At 40.4% G+C, this 21,011-nt stretch overlaps 1 protein-coding gene across 27 annotated transcripts in view; it reads right to left on the bottom strand.

Annotated features, from left to right (window-relative positions):
• ATXN1 (ataxin 1) overlaps nt 1-21,011 on the bottom strand; it is a 202,769-nt gene that overhangs the window by 140,682 nt on the left and 41,076 nt on the right. For 12 of the 27 annotated variants that reach the window (XM_035124729.3, XM_060277955.2, XM_035124728.3 and 9 more), the window contains one exon: nt 14,626-14,712. The gene's annotated coding sequence lies outside the window, so the exon portion shown is untranslated. Of the gene's footprint in view, nt 1-3,161; nt 3,259-14,625; nt 14,713-21,011 lie in introns of all 27 variants that reach the window. The other 15 variants (XM_035124742.3, XM_060277957.2, XM_035124741.3 and 12 more) reach the window with 3 other exon arrangements.

Genomic DNA, 21,011 nt, shown 5'->3' with positions numbered 1-21,011 from the left:
ACATGAGTTTGACCAAACTGCGGGAGGCAGTGGAAGACAGGAGTGCCTGGCGTGCTATGGTCCATGGGGTCACGAAGAGTCGGACACGACTAAACCACTAAACAACAACAATAATGTCAACCAACTCACATAGATGAGTGGCTGCGATATTATCTGCTTAACCACTTCTGGGGATACACCCTGTCTTACTCCTGGTACAAAAAAAAAGTCAATTCACCTAGTATAAAAATTAACACAAAGCTATTAGTGGCAGTTGACATGCTGATCTGTCAGAAATTCGGGGGGGGGGGAATCCATTCTACCATCTCTTGATTTTTGGTTAGTTTGGTTAGTTTTGGAAGTATGGGTAATGGTTTATATGGTGAAACATGCATTTCATAACATTTAGTCACAGCAATTTCCCCATGTTAAGAGCTAGTATCTCTTCCCTCATAAAATGGGCAGGTGGCTACTGTGGCAGCCACTTCTCTTACCCAAAAGCCCCCTTACCTTGATGCTGAATTATCATGTAGCATTGTAGCAAGGGGACTTTTGGGTAAAAAAAGAAAGAACATTGATGTTTAGGAACAGGGCTACCACTGCAAAATATATGGTGACGATTAGGATACATTTCATTCAGGTCTTATACTATGGGTGGTGTCACCGTTTACTCCCAGGGACAAACCTAAGAAGCATAAAAGAGGCTTGGAAACATACGTTTTCCTAGAAGAGATCAAGCTACAGGTGTTTTTTTTAGGTTTGCATAAATAAGGATGGAGGGATGGTGATTTATTTTTTAAATAGAATTCATCTGGACTTTCATCATATGAAAAACAATCACTGTTCATTGCCGTCCTCTTCCATTAATCACATCAGAACAACATTCTTGGACATCTTCTCTTTACATGACGGCCTCTCCTTCCAAACCCACTGGCAATGCCTTTCGCATAGACAACCTATGCCCCACTTCCCCGGGTTTGGATGTCAACAGAACAGTTGGCTCTGAATGAAAATCATTACCTTAGAAGGTGGCAGAAGATCTAAGGAAAGGAAAGCTGGATGGATGGATACTCTTCTCATCTACCACAGCTTGGGCTCAAACATTTTCACTGTGTTATAAAACAATTATATATATTTTTTTTTAAAAAAAAACCTCTTCTACAGCCCTGAACATTTTTTACTTTTACCCCCTGTGCTAATGTTGCTTCCTGAAGAATGCTTACATAAGACACATGACATTTAGTAAAGGAAACAGCACTGCTTTGTGAAAAATGTCTGGCAAGAACCTTAAGCACTGACTGTGTTAGCTACTCTGCCCAATCCATCCATCTTATTTACAGGCATCAAAAGACAAAAGCAAGATTATCTTCTCAGAGGAGTGCATCATGCTGCATTAGTATAGAACCTCTTCAAGACTTCTTTAAGGAAGCAGCAGCACGATTAAATATAATTTTAATGAAAATACTTCCTGCAGACCAACAAATGAATTGTCACTGGATTTCTACACCACAGGCAAGAGATGATGGGAACAGTAAAACCCCCATACCTATGGGGCCGCCTCTCCTGGTATGCCCAGCGGAGGACCTTTAGGTCTACAAATAATAACACTTTGGAGATCCCGAGCCATAAGATGGTTAGGTTGGTCTCAACTAGGGCCAGGGCCTTTTCAGTACTAGCCCCGACTTGGTGGAATGCTCTGTCGCAGGAGACCAGGGCCCTGCGGGATTTGACATCTTTCCACAGGGCCTGCAAGACGGAGCTGTTCTGCCTGGGCTTTGGGTTGGACTCAGTCTAACCCCTATGTTTCCCCCCCCCCTTATGGTTTCGATTTATGGACTACTTTAAAACGACGCTGCATTTTAAATTTTTAAATTTTAAACTGTATCTTAATTCATATTTCAAGTAATTGTTTTTCTTTCTTTTACATTTTATTGTAATTTTATTGGTGTCAGCCGCCCTGAGCCCAGTCTTGACTGGGGAGGGCGGGGTATAAATAAAATATTATTATTATTATTATTATTATTATTATTATTATGACTGATGATTGTCCTATTCTGGATAAAGGGAATAGACATGAAGGTCACACTACATACTAGAAACAGATACCTTGGGCTTCAGTATCTGACCTTACGAAGGCCTCTGCAAAGTTGCTCAACTCTAGAAAGCCAATGTCCCTAAGACAAGTTAAGGGCTAGTTTGGCTCATCTCTTTCCCATTTACACAGGAAATAACCACATTCTGCCCTTGTTTCCCTAATCAGAACATCAAAATATCGTAACCTTAATGAATATGTTAGTTCCAATGTCGAAGACTAAATTTACTGAAATGGCTAGTTCCTTGATGTATTGTATACAGATATTATTAAAATCTGAGGCAGGTGGGATTGGGGCAGGGGGAGAGGAGAGGATGTGGACAGCAGCATATCCTTAAGTCTTGAGAAGCTGGTAAGCAAGGAAGCCCTGCTGAGAATGTGTTGATTTTATTGTTGGAGCAACATACAAACACTGGAGTCATTGTGGGCATTTTTTTAAAACGAATCATTGTCTGTGAACACCTCTTCACAATTCAACATAAAATGAGATGTGTAGTTTCTCGGAACCTCAATTTCTGGAACACTTGCTTCTATTTTTGTGGTACTTTATTGAGAATAAGTTGCATTGTTAGCAGAAGTATTCTCAATTTACTTTCACGTCGTTATACTGAACTGAAGTCTTTCCTAGTACAGTCTGGAGAAAAATAACTCCAAGCAAACAAATTCACCAGTGGGAGTGGGTAAATCATCTTGCAGAAAAATACTTAAAAATACATTAACCATCCTCAACTAACAGCCAGAATGACATTCATGACAAAAGGCAGCTCCTATTTCCTCTGTTTAGAGACACTATATTCAAAAAAGGCTGATAGATAAGAGCTAGCGTTTTTCATGAATGGTCCACAGTACCAGGAAAATTCAGAGAAACGAGTTCTGTTCTGATCTACAAGGATATTGTGCTGATTATCTGGCTCTATGAGACTCAAAACTCCCAGTTCTTATAATAAAAAACTGTATTTATCACAAAAATCTAGATGTTTTATTACTCTTCAAATCATGCCTCCCCCCCTCCCCTGCCTACTTTACTCCAACTTTTGCTGCTGGAATAGAAACACCTTAACCATCAATATTGTTTGCAAAAAAAGCTTACAATTGTTGTTGTTGTTGTTGTTGTTGTTGTTGTTGTTGCTGCTGTTGTTGTTCATATGCCACCCATCTGATGTAGTAACTCCAGCCACTCTGGACAGCTTCCAACAAATTAAAACACAGTAATACATCAAACATTAAAAGCTTCCCTATACAGGGGTGCTTTCAGATGTCTTCTGAAAGTAGAATAGTTTTTTTCTTGTTCAGCTAGGGCAGGGGCCCTCTATAGCAGCATGTCTACCAACCTCTGGTAAAGGTAAAAGTCAAGTCCAGTCATAGGCAACTATGGGGTTGCGGGGCTCATCTCGCTTTCTGGGTCATGTGGCCAGCATGACTAAACCACTACTGGCTCATGGAGGACCGTGACAAGCGCCAGTGCACACGAAAACGCCGTTTACCTTCCTTCCGCAGTGGTACCTATTTATCTACTTGCACTGGTGTGCTTTCGAACTGCTAGGTTGGCAGGAGCTGGGACAGAGCAACGGGAGCTCACCCCACTGCAGGGATTCGAACCGCCAACTCCTGATCGGCAAGCCCAAGAGGCTCAGTGGTTTAGACCACAGCGCCACAACCTAGTTAATGCTGACAATGAAAGAAAAGAGGAAATTCACATGGGAAGGAGAGGAAAGTTGGGTAAGGGAGCCCATAAGCCCACATTCTACTCCCAATCTCAAAGCCATGGTTGAAAGATTGGAAGCATCATGCCATTAACTAGGCCTGAAGACTAACTGGAGATGAAATAATTTTTAAAACACGCAGGTACATTAATACCATGAGGTTGCTGGATCTACTGCAGTTCAAGATCTCAAGAAGGGCAGCAGCAAAAAGTTAATTTGGGAGGAATAAGGTTGATTTGCGTAATTTTCCTCCAGGTTAGCATTTCAGACAGGTGCAGCACATCAGTTTGTTAGAGAAAGTGAAACAGTTTTTGGCCCGTCAACCTTTCCGGTTTAGGAGGGGCAAACTCTAGACTTTAGCTGCTTTGCGCTTTAATAATAATTCTTCGTCATCTTTGCCAAAATAAGCTCTCTCTTCCAAAAAGATTTCAATGGACTTAGAAGGCGTGTCTTATTTTTCTTCCACAAGCCTCCTTATTTATAGATTAAAATGTTGGCAGGTGTGCTCAGGAAAAGGAGCTGCAGGGCTTAACACGCTGTGAAAAAGCAACAGATTTGTTCTAACAGATTAACAAAATGAAAGGCTGAGAAAAGTTGTACTTTCGCTTCCTTACATATGGTTCTTGTTTGTCAAAATGCCGTTTTATGGAAATAGTGACAACAAGGGAGTGCACAAAGCAAAATGAAGCATCACAGCCAAATCCACTAGAACAGCGGGGATATGCCTAGGAGCTTATAATGAATGCCTCAAATCAAGTCTCAAGAAAGGGAGTGTGCATTTCTAAGGATGTTGCAGACATTAGGACAGGAAGGTGCTAATTTTAATGAAATCAAATATAGTATTTGTCGCTGCCTATCTTTTTGAATCTTGACTGCAGGCTCGTAACTTTCTTTTTATGTCTTGGTTCTGGGGAAACTTCTACTTCACCAATTCACAGTGTGGCTTCTTTAGCAAATTTAATGGGCTAAAACTATGGCTGCACCTCGCCCTGCCCTACAGGGGGGAAATTACTTTTAACAGAATCAACAGCACCAACAAATTACTGTGCAAACCTTGTAACTTGTTGGCCCTGTGAATTACATCAGGCCACCCCTCTGGGTGGAATGGGGAACATGGGATTTCTTAATATATGCTCTCATCATAAGCATGAGAGGACTAGTAGTACAAAAGTCTTAATGTTTTTGCTTTGTACTCTCCGGCCTCAACAATGGATGGGAACTATAGCATGAAATCAAGAAGTATGGCTATGTCACAACATTTATTTTATATTTCTTGAAAGAGATAAATACCAGAAAACTTAAACCAAGAACTGGAGAAGTGTTGTAGGTCAGTGGTAGAGAATCTGCCTTGCACGCAGAAGCTCTGGGGTTCAATCCCTGACATCTTCAGGATGGGCCAATGGCCGTAATAAAAACTACTACTACTACTACTACTACTACTACTACTACTACTGACATCTTCAGGTACGGGTGAGAAAGAGTCCTGCCTGAACCCTGGAGAGCTGTCAGTGTAAACAATACTGACCTAGATAGGCCAATGATCTGAGCTGTTCCCATGTTCCAACTACAAGTGATCCACAGAACTTGTTTCCAATATCTAGTTCACTGCTGCAAAGTGAATAGCAACAAGGGTGTGTGTGCAACAACAAATAGCACTGTATCCTCATTCCTTTATTGGTACTCCTGTTCATGGTCTAGCCCAGGGGTTCCCAACAAAATTTTCTCGAGGACCCCTCATCGAGCCGCTATTGTGACAAGGACCCCCATTAATTCCTAATCCTAAATCTTAATTAATTCCTAATCCTAAATCTTTGTTTTGCAAAGAGGCAGCGCGCGCCAGGGAGGAGGAAGGGGAATGGAGAAGACAGGGTACCTGCGCAGTAGCACAGAAATGAAGCCGACGCGCGCAAAGCATCTTGGGGAGGTGAGCGTTAGTAGAATGCGTGCGCTGCCTCTTTGCAAAATAGTAGTGTTTGTAAAGCGCCATCTAACGGCATACAGCAGAACTACTGCCTCTATCTAATTCTAGTTTTGCGCTAGACTCTGCTCATGCAGGAAGCGGCCAAAACAAAAAATCTGTTATCATACGAAATATATTTAATATATTTTTTATTCTAATAGCATCTTGCGGACCCTTCTGGCATAGCTCGCGGACCCCTGGGGGTCCGCAGACCACCTGTTGGGAACCACTGGTCTAGCCAGCCAGACAAGTGGCGTAGCGTAGGGGGCACAGGGGCAGTTGCCCCAGGCACAACATTGTTAGGGGCACAAAATTTCAACACCCAGTGCTGCCTCAGTACAGTTGTGCACTTCTGTTGCTGGGCTCTGTTGAAAACAGCTTATCCATGCAAACCAGGAAATGACCTCTCCACACCATGAAATAGCTCCTTATCTCTGCAGCTGCAATCTCCCAAGAGGATGTCGGGTTGGGCAGTTGAATCTGCATGCCTACCCCCCCTCCCCCGGGTGTGGCCTTGGGCGCTGGCAACTCTCACTACGCCACTGTGCACAGACATACATACCCTCCTCCAGAATATGATAAAACTTTAAAAGGAGTCAGTCAGACCAATTCACTCTTTCTCCACAGTTTCCTGTTCCTGTTCTGTGACTTCTGGAAGCTTCTAAGTATGTTGTCCTCATTGGGTTACTCCTGGATAGCTTTTTAATGCTCTGGATGTCTGTATCTCTCAAGGTTCCTTTGAGTATATCTATATACCTCCCTCCATTTCTGCGAGCAGGGAAGGGAGCATTAAATTCGCAATCTGAGAGTGTGATGATTAAGTTGATATTCTTGCTGAAAGATTACTGCATCTCAGCTCTGGCTAGTTTCTTTTCACACTTTGAAGACTGTGTGTTTTGAAGCACACATGAATGACTTTCAAGCCTTAACAGAAAAAGATGCGGTCTCCTAGCAGTAACCCATCTTTTTCTGCAATGTGTAAAGTGTCCCTTTTCTGCAAAAGATAAACTGGAATATATTTTACTAGCTCAGGGAAGATTCTCTGCAGGTAGGTTTATAAGGAAAGAAAAGTTTCACAACTACAAAAGAAAAACAATTATGCCTGTAGACAAAAGTCTATGTATTTCTAAAAGGCAAACAGAACTATTCAACTGACATCACCAAGTAAAATCTATATTAGATGATCTCGCCACAGCTATCCATGCTTTGGGAAATGTGTTTTCTCTAATATGTTAATCTAAGAAGTGTCTGGAAACTTCAAGTGAACCAAAATACCATAGTCAGGTAGTCAGCAAAAACTGCCACATTTCCTGAATTTTAAAGAACTTCAGTGGCTTCCAGTTTGTTTCTTGGCACAATTCAAAGTACTAGCTTTCAATCCATAAAGCCTTAAATGATTTGGGTTCATGGAATCTGAAAGGACTTTCTTCTCCAATATGAACCTGCCCATTAATTCAGATATTCTGCAAAGACCCTTCTAATGGTGCCCCTACCTTAAGAAATTAGGTGGACAGTCACCAGGAAGAGGCCTTTTCAGTGGTGGCACATAACCTGAAGAACTCTGTTCCCAGAATATTGAATCTAGCATGTGCACACCTTCTAAGATGGCACACAAAGTCTATCCTATTTGCCTGAGCTTTTAACAGTGGTCATGGTTTACCCAAGTGACCTGATTCTATTGTCATCTCTGCTGCTCTTTTAAGTATACTTTGATTATCATTCTCTCTATTTCAGATTCTAATATTTGTGTGCACAAATGAGGCTAAAGCAAGCAATACCCACATGCAATAGGAAGGCATTAGACAACCTGAAGTAACCCTGAGATTTATATTAGGAAAAGAAATTAGATGAAAATCCTAAGGAGGGGACCCACAAAAAAGTTCAATGATCACAGAGTGCTAGCCATCTAAGAGAAAATCATTCAATATTAGGCAGCCACACAGCAGACTAACAACTGGCTATTTAACATAAGTGATTGCCCGACAGACGTCGGGCAGAAACAAAATCAATTACTTCACAAATTCTCAAGAGTTTGTTTATTAGAAAACTGAAATACATGAGAAGCATACAGATACTATAGTAGTCTGTAAAACCAATTAATTTAAAGTGCCTCAGCTTTTCTGGAAATCAATTAGTACATAATTTCAAACACATATGATCAATTTCTTTTGAAAAATCTATTTATAGCAATAGTCATCTGAAGCATTCCAGTAAGATTTGATATATATCATCATCAAAAAAAAAAAAGTGCAGGCACAACAAAGGGAAGAATATTTTTTGTGCTTGTCAGCTATTTATGTTGCTACTGACACACTGTACAGCTACTCTGGGTGTCAGTATCATTCACATTTATTGTTATACTGTGGAGTCCACTGCTATTTTGGATATGATATAGGTTTCCTAAGCAACTTCAGGTACAATTTAGCAGAAATGGAGCTAAACTAGACTCTTCTGGGGATGCTAGGGGATAGAGGGGGGGGGGAGGGAATCAGATAAAATTGCTTTTCCTTCTCTTCCACTAGCAGAGCCCCTGTTGGAGCAACCAAAGCTATGAGCACCATTTGGATTCTACCCATAATACACAGGAACACAATCCTCCAGCCTAACAGTATTGGGTCTTCCTCTGCTCCTTCTCGCTGCCCAGTTACATGTGATCTGTGTGCCAGTTTTCTGCCATCAGAGGCATCATAGAGGAATCAGCAGCAGGTGGTCATAAAGTATCTTAGCCCAAACAGTGTCTGTGAACATGCTGAAAGTTCACCTCTCTGAACTTTTCTAGAATATATCCAGGATACCACCATTGTGTTGTTTTTCAGATGAGCAAGTTGAAGCTAGATGGAAGGAAGAGCCACACATTGTTGTAGACAGAGTTTGTATGAGGAGAGAGTGAGTTGTGGGGAAAGATGGCTAGGTACACAGGCTTTTTGTCTACACGATGGGGATGTTTTAACTCTCCTTTGGAAAAATCAGCTGCTCAGCCTTTCACCACAGGATTTGCTCTGTTTGAGTGGCTGTGTTGCTCTGTGTAATGTCTTACATTCTCAAAGTGCAAAACAGAAGCAGCTTAACTAAATTACCAAGAAATACCAGTACATATATTACAGAAGCAGATCACTTGCTTCTTCCCACTTTTTTCTCTGTTGTCTTCCCCTTCTCATATTACTCTCTAGTTTGTGCACTTGGTTAGATATTTTTCCAGTCAACAGACAAATGTAGATTTTAAAATATAGCCTTTCAGTACAGACAGTGGAACCTCGGGTTGCGAACCTGATCCATGCGGGAGGCACATTCGCAACCCACAGCGTTCGCAACCTGCAGTGTTTGCAACCCACAACACTGCATCTGCATACGTGCGTGATGTAATTTAGCGCTTCTGCGCATGCGCAAAGCACAATCTAGCGGTTCTGCGCATGCACGAGCGCCAAAACCCGGAAGTAACTTGTTCCGGTACTTCTGGGTTCGGCATATCTGTAACCCGAAAATGCGCAACCCGCAGCGATCGCAACCTGAGGTATGACTGTACTTTCATTTTGACCTGCCATTTACTTCTGAAACTAGCACATGACAATGACTCAAAACTGCCAGCAAGCACTATTCTGGCCAGACAGCCTCAAATGGCAACAAAGATGCTTATTCACTACAAATAAATGAACTAATTATGTCTGAGATTCTAAAACTGCAGGGGAGCCATGGGATAAAGTTCTAGGCAAGAAGAGAATTGTGGAGCCTCCTTTTGAGAACTGGGTAGGTTGAACATTGGGAAACCTTTATTGATCTACAGTGATTTATGAGGAGGACATAATTTCCATTTAGCCATACTCTCAAACAGATTTGGTAAGAAGAGAAATCATGAAGAGTTTATGCTTTGTTCTTATGTTTACCTGTGTGTAGTTTTAGGAAGGGTAAGAGTCCCTTGTCTTGTCACTCTTACTACAGCTGCATTAGAGCATTTCAGCAAACTCACCTACAGAAGAAATGACTGTTGCCAGATTCATAGAATTGCAGCGATGGAAGGGACCCCGAGGGCCACCTAGTCCAACCCCCTGCAATGCAGAAATCTCAACACAGGATACCCCGTCCAATTTTAAACCATACCAGACCCTGCTTAGCTTTGCAAATGCACTAGCAATTTTTACGCTGCACCACTAGAGAGAAATAAAGGGGAAATGTGACCACCAATTGCTCTCTTCCTCAACCATATAACACCAGGAAGGAGATCAGCAGCACCTCCTATTGGCCAAGAGGCTGCTGTACATTGTGGAGGAGAAGATTTGGTCTCCAAGAAGCACGCTGAAGCTGTTGCTGCCACCAAAGCAGCAGATGCTGAATTCCCTGGGAGCATGGATATGCCGTCCCTGTGGATTCTGCCGCCTGAGGCAGCCATCTCACCTTGCCTCGTGGATGGGCCAGCCCTGTGTAACACATTCACAATTGCTAACATCTAAATGTTCAATATAGTAAGGAGGCAGAGGCAAAAGTGGCAGGAAGACTCAGGAATAATGAAATAATAGCAGGCTCCCCTGTTAATGTTGGTCCAAAACCCACTTCTCAATCTGCATAACAAGCACAAAAAAACCCTCCAAAACCCATCCTCAGTTTGCATGTTCTAGAAAATATAGAGCATTGCTGCACCAGGCCTCCACAGGATTGAGCACATTTCTGCTATACATTTTGCCTCATCAGTGTTTCCACAATGGAAAAACCCCACAGGGGTAGTGCATCTGCATATAGCAGAAAAGTAAAGAGATAGTGATTTATGTCCTAATTTTTGCTGGATCAATAAAATCTCATATTCTTTATCCATGATAAACAATAGGCAAGAAATTCCTGTCAATAAATGTGAAGCTACTACCGTATTGATTGGTGCATTAAAATTGAATTAAAATAGGGACTAATAAAATAATTTAGTGAGTTTTGAAGAAGAAATTCAAATTCTCCATAAGCTCAGAAAACAGCAACTTTGTCACCAATACGCTGGCTAAGTAATATGAATAATTCATTTTATGTTGAAAATGAATATATCCAGTACAATATTAGCAATCTGCTGCATCTGCTTCATATGCATAGCAAGCATAGGTTCATAATTAACCACAAAAGAGCACAACCTAATTACATTTGAAGCAACTGAAGAATTTGTTCTCCTCCACAACCAATCTCGCAAACATAAAAGTTTCAGTTTCCAAGTTCTCAGTCTATTTACCTGCAGCAAAACTCACACTACATAGTATTCTCTAGGTGACAGTATTCATAGCCTTCCCTGTATGGAGTTTTATCTCTTGAGCAGGAACGTATCACGTATGGAGAGGCCCCATTAGAAAGGGTATACTCAATGACACTTATTTCTGGAGACCCTGTAAAAGCTGCAGCCAGATTGGGTTTAGGTTTGGCTCCGCCTGGCAGTCGATGGCAGGCAGCTTGCAAAATATCTGAAGAAGTGTGCATGCACACGAAAGCTCATACCAAAATAAAAACTTAGTTGGTCTTTAAGGTGCTACTGAAGGAATTTTTTTATTTTAATTCAAACAGTAAGCAGCCATCTTGGCTCCTCCCTGCTCCTTCCTCCCTAAGTTTTTCATTTTGCCTTTATATCTCACAAGCAGTCGTATTTTTTTCGTCCAGAGAGCAAGTATCCTAGCCAGCCCTTGAAAATCTGACAACTGCATCCATTCGTATTTCAGAACAGTGAAACATTAGGGTTCATCTCTGAATAAACAGTTCTCTTTTATCATAACAAAGCAACAACATGAAGTACATAAAGCAATCCAAACAGTCCTCATATTTGAACCTGGGGCAAGTTTACAGAAATGTTTTTGGCACGAAAAGGCAACTACATTGTGACTTTTCTCTATCAATGCTCCAAGACAAGCTTTTTAAAAATGATAGCTCCTCTTGGCACTCAGCGTTTATTTATCAGTTTATTGTTTTATTCCGCTTATCTGCTGCTTTTCAGGGCCAAGCCCTCACAAAGCAACACAGAGAAATAAAAACAAAATATAATCATGTAGAACATGAAGCATTGAGTGGATACAGACAAATAGTTGCATGAAAGAAATGGAATCAGATCGTCTAGGCTTTTTCGCATTCCAGAACTGAAGGATCCAGGCAAACATTAACAGGAAGAGTTGCCCAACTGCAGAGTTCACCACGACAAAAGGCCCTATCTCATTGCTGATCAATACAGGCAATTTCACTAGTGGGCAATTGTGAGCAGGGTCATATATATGGGTACAGACAGCCTTTTAGATAAAGGGGCCTCATTTCGCACAACAGAAGCTGCATTTTGCACAACAGAAGTTACTAAGCTGCCTTCCAAGGCACCCAATGTGAAACACTTCACAGTAATCCAGTCTGGGTCATATTTAAAGTAAGGCTAAACAGATTATTTGGCTTAATTAATGTTCTACCCACAATCTGAATGGTGAAGGGAAAAGAAGAGTAAAAACTTGCAATAATTTTGAGGGAGAACTTGTTTGGGACACATCAGCACTTGGTCTATTTTAATCTTTAACATACCCTGAAATTTCATTTTGCTGCTGCTGCAAAGGATATTATCAGAAGCTGCTTCTGAGTTGCTGCCATTGCTCCCCATTTTGATGCCCCTTGGAAAGTTGCTGCATCATGTCAAATAGTTTTAATGAGGGATTCTAAGAGAAAATTGTTGGGTGTCCTCCTTCCCACCTCCCCAGAATCCCCATCAGAATAATATTATATCGCAGTGCAGAATTATTCCAATGGTCATTGTGTGCAGGGAAAATATATGAAGTCTAAGAGGACAAAAATGCCTAAAAAGCAGTGTGCTGCCAAAGTAAGTCTCCCCTCTAAAACATTTGCAAATCCTTCCCCTAAAAAATTGCCCTCCAATTTGCCATTCCTGTAGCACAGGAATAGGCAAACTCGGCCCTCCAGATGTTTTGGGACTACAACTCCCATAATCCCTGACCACTGGTCCTGTTAGCTCGATCCAATGGGAATTGTGTTTGAGGAGAGGATTCTCTCATTACTTTGTTGATTTGTTATGTTGTACTTATTTTATATGTTGCATTTCTTTGTATTTCATGTTTTTAATTATGTTATTGTACGTTGCTGAGATTTTGGCATTGGCACTCAAAATTCAGCATTTGATGAACCACAGTTTTACACTTCCATTCCACCTGTTATCGTTCAGATTCTTGCTCCTAGTTCTCTCATGAACAAAAGGAGCTGAAGAAGCTCTATTTAAGGAAACAGGCAGTTGGAAGTGATCATGTCAATCACCAAAGCTTAGAGATAAAATTTCTGGAAATTTTGAAGACACAGGCAGGAAAATATTGTTTTTTGTTTTATTTTGGGGTTTTTTTAATAAAAAAAAATACAGATACAGAAGCGATACTTAATTGCTTTTAGCATCTTTGGCCACCTCATGAGAAAACTCCCTGGAAAAGACCCTGATGTTGGGAAAGATTGAGGGCACTAGGAGAAGGGGACGACAGAGGACGAGATGGTTGGACAGTGTTCTCAAAGCTAACATGAGTTTGACCAAGCTGCGGGAGGCAGTAGAAGACAGAAGTGCCTGGTCCATGGGGTCACAAAGTGTCGGACACGACTAAACGACTAAACAACAACAACAACAGATCAAAAGTCACTTTGTTACTTTAGGAACATAAAATGTATTATATATAAATTGGTTTGCCATTAAATTATCATGTTTATACAATCTCTTCAGTCAATATTTACAAACTGTTTTTACTTTTTGTTACAGCCGAAGCTACAAGCTGCTAAACTGCAAGGAACCTAGTATCTCTTTCATTTTGCCATTTTATAAGGAGCAGAAAATTATGATGGGCTGTAAATTATGATGGGCCTACTCAAAGTAGACCCGCTGAAATTAGTAACCGTGAGTTCCTTATGTCTATTAACTTCAATGGGTCTTACTCTGAGTAGGATTATCGCTTAATATAATCCTATGTCTCCTTCAATTCTCCAAACTGTCAAGCAGACATAAAAAAAAGAACTGAGAAAAAGGGGGTCTCAATGAATGCTACATAAAAATTTATCAGTCTCATTTTCTGAGCTATTGCTATCAGTTTCTTCTTCTTCTTCTTCACATTTGCCATCATATCTATCATGGACTTCTAAAAGCTGAAGGTTTGCGTGGATTGAAACAAGCTTCTGTATCCTTTCACACGTCATAGTCCAACATTTTCCCAGTTTTTGCAATTTTTCAGGGGGAAAAGCCTTCAAATGAGAGGGCTTTCACATTTTAGGTAAAGCCACCTCCACAATCCACAAAGTGACCAAGGCATTATTAGGGACACTGGCCATGCCCTGTGGAAACTCCTTGAAGGACTCTCAGAAATCCATCCAGATCTATCTGCCTCCAAGGGCAGACCATTCCAACTGGTACCTCACCTTTGCAGCAAGCCTAAATCTCACCAGAAAATGATCTGATCACAATTAAAAAGTGAAATAGAAATTCCCCACATCCAGATAAGCATCAACCCCACCTGATTAAGTGATTCTATGGAGGTATTTGCCCAACTACTTCTTAAAATGACCCCATGGTTAACATGGCATCTATGAAATCTTGAAATCTTGTTTTATCACAATGGTTTGCCTGAAATGAAACAAACCACAGTCACAAATTCAGACATAACACTAAACCAAGGAACATGGTTTGTTCCCTCCCAGCTGTTGCAGGGAGGAGCACAGCGGATGCAATTTGTCCCTGCATGAAAAGCCATCGTTTACAGTTCATGGTGACATGCAAACATGGCCACAGAATAAAGCATTTCTTGTGTACTTGATTTTGGGCCTCAAAGCTATAAAGCACACATCAGATGCAAGCATGTTGCTCTTTTTTATTTCCATGCCATGTGCTACAAACAGAAAAAGTTAAACATAAGAAGTCTTACTTAATAAATGCACAGATCTTCTACTTTTCTTTGATGTAAAAATCCACTGGGTCTTGAAACATCCAACCAGGGTGCAATGATTTTCTGCTGAGAAATAAAGAGATATCTTTATGAAATAGAGACAATGCAAAATTGTAGACAGGCAAACAGACGCACACACAAAAATCTATTAAAATCAAATCAGGGAGTGGTCTCTCACCAATTCTAATAAGAATTCGTTTTCAAGTCTATCCATTGGTTTAAGATTAGGGGGTGTACATAGTTTGCTTAGTTATTTGACGTAATGTGTTTATTTTTATGTAATGGTATTATTTTACTACTGAGCACTCCTAATATAGTTCTTGTTCACTCTCAGTGATGAAGGCAGCAATATACCAAAATACACTGAGCATATTATATTATAACATAAATTATTTGCAGATTAATTTTAGGCTCATTTTTTTAAGCTCCTTATCCTTTTTCTTTTGAGGCTCCGTACCTGTCCACTTGCTCTATTATTAATAATAAAAATGTTTATAATTTATTACATTTAACTGTCACTTTATAATAAATAAAATGTCTCAAATACAAAATAAAATACACCACCATAAAGACAACTTAGAACCAGAAACATTTAAAAATAAACAATACAAAACACAAGGCAGTCTCTGCTTGTGTTCAAGTCTCCCACACCTGAGACATGTCCCGCTCCTGGCACTCCTTGCTGTTGCCTCTCCTGCCACACTTCCCTCCCTGCCTTCCAGTCTTCATGCCAGAAGCTAGGGAGAAGCAACTGTTGTGCTGAATTTCTTTCTTCAACCCAGGAATTCATATAAAATACTGGGTGCAACTGTTCCAATTCCCATCCAATGGAAGGATGAGCAGAATGACAATACCAATAACCTCTCTCCTTGGATATAGGAGAAATAGTGACGGTGTCCCGATTAACGTCATTTGAGGCCATGGACCAGGCATGTCAAACCTGCGGCCCTCCAGATGTTTTGGCCTACAAATCCCATGATCCCTAGCTAGCAGGACCAGTGGTTGGGGAAGATGGGAATTATAGTCCAAAACATCTGGAGGGCCGCAGGTTTGACATGCCTGCCATGGACATATGACGGTCCTTAGGGGTAATTGGGCCCTTTAGAGCAGAGGGTTGTCAGAGACTTGAGCGCACAGACTGAAATGACCAGAAGCAGACCTAGAAGGGAGCTACTTTGTCAGTAGCTGTGGAATGTCTGGTGTCTATCATTGTATTGAGGCACACTTGCTATCCTGGCTGTTTTTATTCCCACTATAATCTTCCTACGTGTGCTATCATGATTGAGAGATAATTCGCTAGATGCAGTGAGATTTTCTATTATGACAGACTTTCCCCTTATAATGAGGCAAATGAAGCAAAGAACATGACCTCTTCACTAGTTTAGTTCTTTGTTGATTTGGTTGATAGTGTCTGGGAATCAAGAGGAAAGTGGATCATAGCTTTATACTGAGTGCTGTTAATCTTCCCTTTGCATAATGCTGGTACACTCTGGCCCAAATACTGGAGATTTATTTGGTGTGCACACATTTTCAAAAACTAGTAAACACGTTGGATTCTATTACGAAAGAACAGCTTTGTAGCTCTTTTCAAGCACTATATTTATATACTGTATACATAGGTACTGTCATGTGTTTCAATTTGCATCTCTACAGAATGTGGATTTTTTTTTTGTTCCACAGAGAGAGGCGGGAGGGAAATCACCCAGCTATTTCATTCATTTTGGCTGCATAAAGCTGTGTCACATGTATTCAGGGTTCATTTTAGCACATTTAGCTACAATGATACATATTTCATTAATTCATATGCATTATTTATATGCAACCATTCATATATGGAATCATAAAAACAGACACCAAGAAAAAGTAAACATACTGAAAAATTGGCTGTCTTTATAAATCTTATACAGCATTTATTTTAAGGATTTATATGCCACCCTTCAAAACAAAAATTATCCCATGGCAGCTTACAAGCAGAGTCATAAAAACATTTTAACACTTGCATTTAACAATTATTTAAACCAAAAACAGCAGGATAAAATAATTCCTATTTCACATCAGTGCATGGGTATAGCCAGGATTTTTGTGGGGGGGGGGGCAAGACTTGGTGTGTGTGTGGGAGGGGGAGAACTGACGTGATTGGTAAGTATTTCTATTGTTTTACTTGATCAGGGGGGCCAGCTGCCCCACCTTGGCTACATCCATGCACCAGCGAAACAATTTTACAATTTAAATGACAGAACAATGGCAGTTTAAAAATCCAACCCATAGTTTTAATCCAAAACAGACTAAAATGAAAATCAAAAGCAAACAGAGGAGTCACATGTACCTCCCTTGAGAGGTTGTTCCATAGATATAGGACCAGCACTGAAAAGCCCATTTATTTTGTTTCAACCAATCTGACCGATCTTAATTGTGAGGACTGCAAGAAGGGACTTTGTGGGTGATTTTAAGGCCTGGGCAGGTCTTTACAGGTATAGGTTGCTCTTCAAGTAACCTGCTTCCGAAAGGTTTTAAATTGAGGCCAGAAGCGAATAACCAGTGTAGCAATGTAAAATCAATGCAATGCATTCCCAACACTTGACCACCATAAGCATCTTGGCTGCCATATCTTGTAACAACTGATCCTTCTGAACATCTTTAGGGGCAGACCCCACAAAAAGTGTGCTACACTAATCTTGTCTGGGTGTAGCCAGGGCATGAATAGCAGAGGCAAGGCCAGCTGCTTCTAGATAGGATGGTGGCTAGCTCACCAGCCTAAGCCATAGCTGCCAAGTTATCCCTTTTTTAAAGGGATTTTCCCTTATGCTGAATAGGCTTCCTCGCGAGAAAAGGGAAAACTTGGCAGCTATGGCCTAAGCTGGTAAGCATATTTTAAATACCGTGTTTCTCATATTATAAGACACGTCTTATATTTATTTTTTCCTCAAAAAAACACACTATGGCTTATTTTCAAGGGATGTCTTATTTTTTTCCTCCTCCTCCTGCTGCGGCCGGCATTGCTGCTGCTCCTATCACTATGTCTTATTTTCGGGGTATGGCTTATATTCCTTGAATGCTTAAAAATCCTGCTATGGCTTATTTTATGGGGATGCCTTAAAATATGAGAAACAGGGTATACTGGGAGGAATTCAATGCTCTTTCTCTCTCCTTCCCCCACATGCTGACCCTGGGGTTCTCCCAACATCTTTGCTAAAGAACAGAAGGTATTGCAGCATTTCCAGAAGACCCTCAGACTTGGTCCGCGGCAAGCCTTAAGTGGAAGAGAGTTCCAGAGCTACAGAAGAACCTCTGATGACCTCTCAGCAGGGCAGACTTCTCTGCAAGCCTTTGTTCCAACTCATCACTTTAACAGTATATGAAAGTGAGTCACCTACATTAAACCCCTCACCGTGACCAGAAAGGTAGTAAGCATTGAGTCTGCAGAATCTGGATCATATGTAAAAAATGGGTGAGCTGGAGGTCATTTGCTTACTGATGCATCTGTTTTGACACCTTATAATCATCACTTTTATATAATACAAGCCCTAGGAATCCCTAACATCCTTGCTGATTTTTGTGATGTATGACACTCAGTTTCAGCCCATGAGATCCAGCAACAAAGCACTATTTTATTTATTGTGACTTAAGGTGTATCATTCTCTCAGTCACTAAAGTCACAATATGGCAGGTTATGATCTGGCTATATGTTGGAACATTCACACAAAATCAACAGTAAATAGTTTCAATTTAATATGGTTGGCTACTTCCTATGAAGTATGTAAAAATGCAAATATTGATATAAACTTCCTCAAAAATGGTTCGATAGCATTTTGGGTTCATCTCTGAAGTAGAAGGAGCTGTTTGTTTATGGAAGTTGAACAATTTTATCTAACAAGAGAAAAAAATAGCAGCGTTCTAAGAGAAGGGAAGCCATTGCAAATTTTAACATAAACGTTTGCACAAAAGCAAATATCCAGAAAAACAAGTGCTTTTTTTAAAAAAACTGTAAATAATGCTAGCACAATACTTCAGTGAGTTTAAGAGATGTGATACATGACTGCATAATAAATACAAAATTCAGTTACTACATGCTTTCGAAATGCTTTCAAAACTATACAAAATGTCATAAGAGTATGAAGATACTTTTAATCAAATACATTCAGAGATAACATTCAGAGATAAAGAACTATCATTTTACTGAAGTTACAAATGCAAACAAGAATGGGGCAAACTGAAAATTCAGCTTGAGCAACATTATGCTACGATTATTTTTCATTCAGTGTTGCAAACACTTTTTTTTTTACATTTATAGCCCAATAAAATGTTTTCTTCTCTCTTGTTATCTGCCCAGCCACCATCATTTTACTCCCACAATAGTTTCAGTATTACTTTAGTTCCGTTAACATTCACACAGCTCAGCTAACATTTAACCACTCCTGTTTTGCACCAATTTGACCTCAATACATACTGTTAAGAAAAATGATACTACGGTACTTTGCAATGCACAAGGCATAGAGCATGCTGCATTATAAATCGCCCCTATAACTAGCTAGAAAGTTACTGATCTTGTTGTTTACCTTGGGATATAGAAGACAATATAATCATCCAGAAGTTGCTTAGCTAGGATTACACATTTTTTTACAGTGAATTCTCATCATGATGTGAAAAACCCTTGTTCCATGTATCAGAATAGATGTAACCACTAAAAAGCTCTTACTTCATGTTCTTTAAAGTTCTGAACAGACAGGAGAAAGCTGTATTGCGAATGGTAAAAATCTGCTGCCTGGAGCAGTAAACTCCCACTCCCCACAAAAACAAAATCTATTAGGCCCCAATTCTTTACTTAATTCCATTGTGTAAGCCATCAGATATGGGCATTCAGAAAAAAATGCTTTAGCAGAAGCAGCCCTTGGGGTGGGGAAGAAAAAGACTGGGAATATGAAAGTCTTCTATACTGCAAGATTGAATTGTAAGTTTTAAAAATAGACACAGATGGGGGAAGCAAATGCTAGGAAAATACCATAGATTTGCTAACAAAGAATAACACACACACACACACACACACACAGAGAGAGAGAGAGAGAGAGAGAGAGAGAGAGAGAGAGAGAGAGAGAGAGAGAGAGAGAGATACATGGGAAGGACCTGCAACATATTCATTAACAAACACAGAAAATAGCAGAGCTTAAAACTTTTGAAGTACAGTACTAAGTAGCACTCCAAAATTTACAGCATTTTGGCTGTGCTACATTTTGGAACCATCATGACAACCTGTGTCAGTGAGCTCCAAATTAAACACCTAGAGCCATACAGCTACCAACCATCACAAGCCCTGTTCGCTTTCTTTCTTAATTTGATCACTTTTGCATAAGACTGATTTTCTGTTCCACGAATACGGAACCCTGTGCCTGCTCCCACTGAGTTGACACAATGCTGCGTAAGTTTGAGAATGAATTTCATTCAGCCAGCAGAGGCTGTAACATTCTATAATGATAGAGACAAACTCTATTAAATATGCCAGCTTCTAAGGTTGTTTTTTTTGTGTGTGTTTTTTTAGTATGAAGGGGTTTTCTGTGAGACCATGAGCTCGTTACTTCATGCTAAAAAATAATTAGCCAGGAGAACAATCTGCCTTGACTACAGTGGCAAGAGATTATCTGTAACTCAGGATCTTCAAATCAAGTACCAGAACATATATTTTAACTCAACTGGAAATTACAAGTGTCCAGAGGAGGGCAACCAAAATGGTCACAGGCCTGGAAACAATGCCTTATGAGGAACGGCTTAGGGAGCTGGGCATGTTTAGCCTGGAGAAGAGAAGGTTAAGGGGTGATATGATAGCCATGTTCAAATATATAAAAGGATGCCATATAGAGGAGGGAGAAAGGTTGTTTTCTGCTGCTCCAGAGAAGCGAACACAGAGCAATGGATTCAAACTACAAGAAAGAAGATTCCACCTAAACATTAGGAAGAACTTCCTGACAGTAAGAGCTGTTCGACAGTGGAATTTGCTGCCAAGGAGTGTGGTGGAGTCTCCTTCTTTGGAGGTCTTTAAGCAGAGGCTTGACAGCCATCTGTCAGGAATGCTTTGATGGTGTTTCCTGCTTGGCAGGGGGTTGGACTGGATGGCCCTTGTGGTCTCTTCCAACTCTATGATTCTATGAATATAGGAATAACTACCAAGTTCTATATCCTGCATTATGCTGTTACAATCCCAGACTCAAGACATCATAATGGTCTCCTTATGGGTTTTTAATCTGAGTCTATGAATTATCTAATCCAAGCTAGCAGATGCTACTTTATGACTAAGACCTTGTTAGTGCACTGCAGTCCTACACAGGCATAGCTACTATTAGTAAATGCTAACTAATTAGACTCTTACCTCTGAC

Source organism: Zootoca vivipara, chromosome 8, assembly GCF_965207765.1.
Source record: "Zootoca vivipara chromosome 8, rZooViv2.hap1.1, whole genome shotgun sequence".
NCBI classification, from domain to species: Eukaryota; Metazoa; Chordata; class Lepidosauria; order Squamata; family Lacertidae; genus Zootoca; species Zootoca vivipara.
The sequence above is the reverse complement of the archived record's forward strand: the minus strand, read 5'-3'. Positions and strand labels throughout refer to the sequence as shown.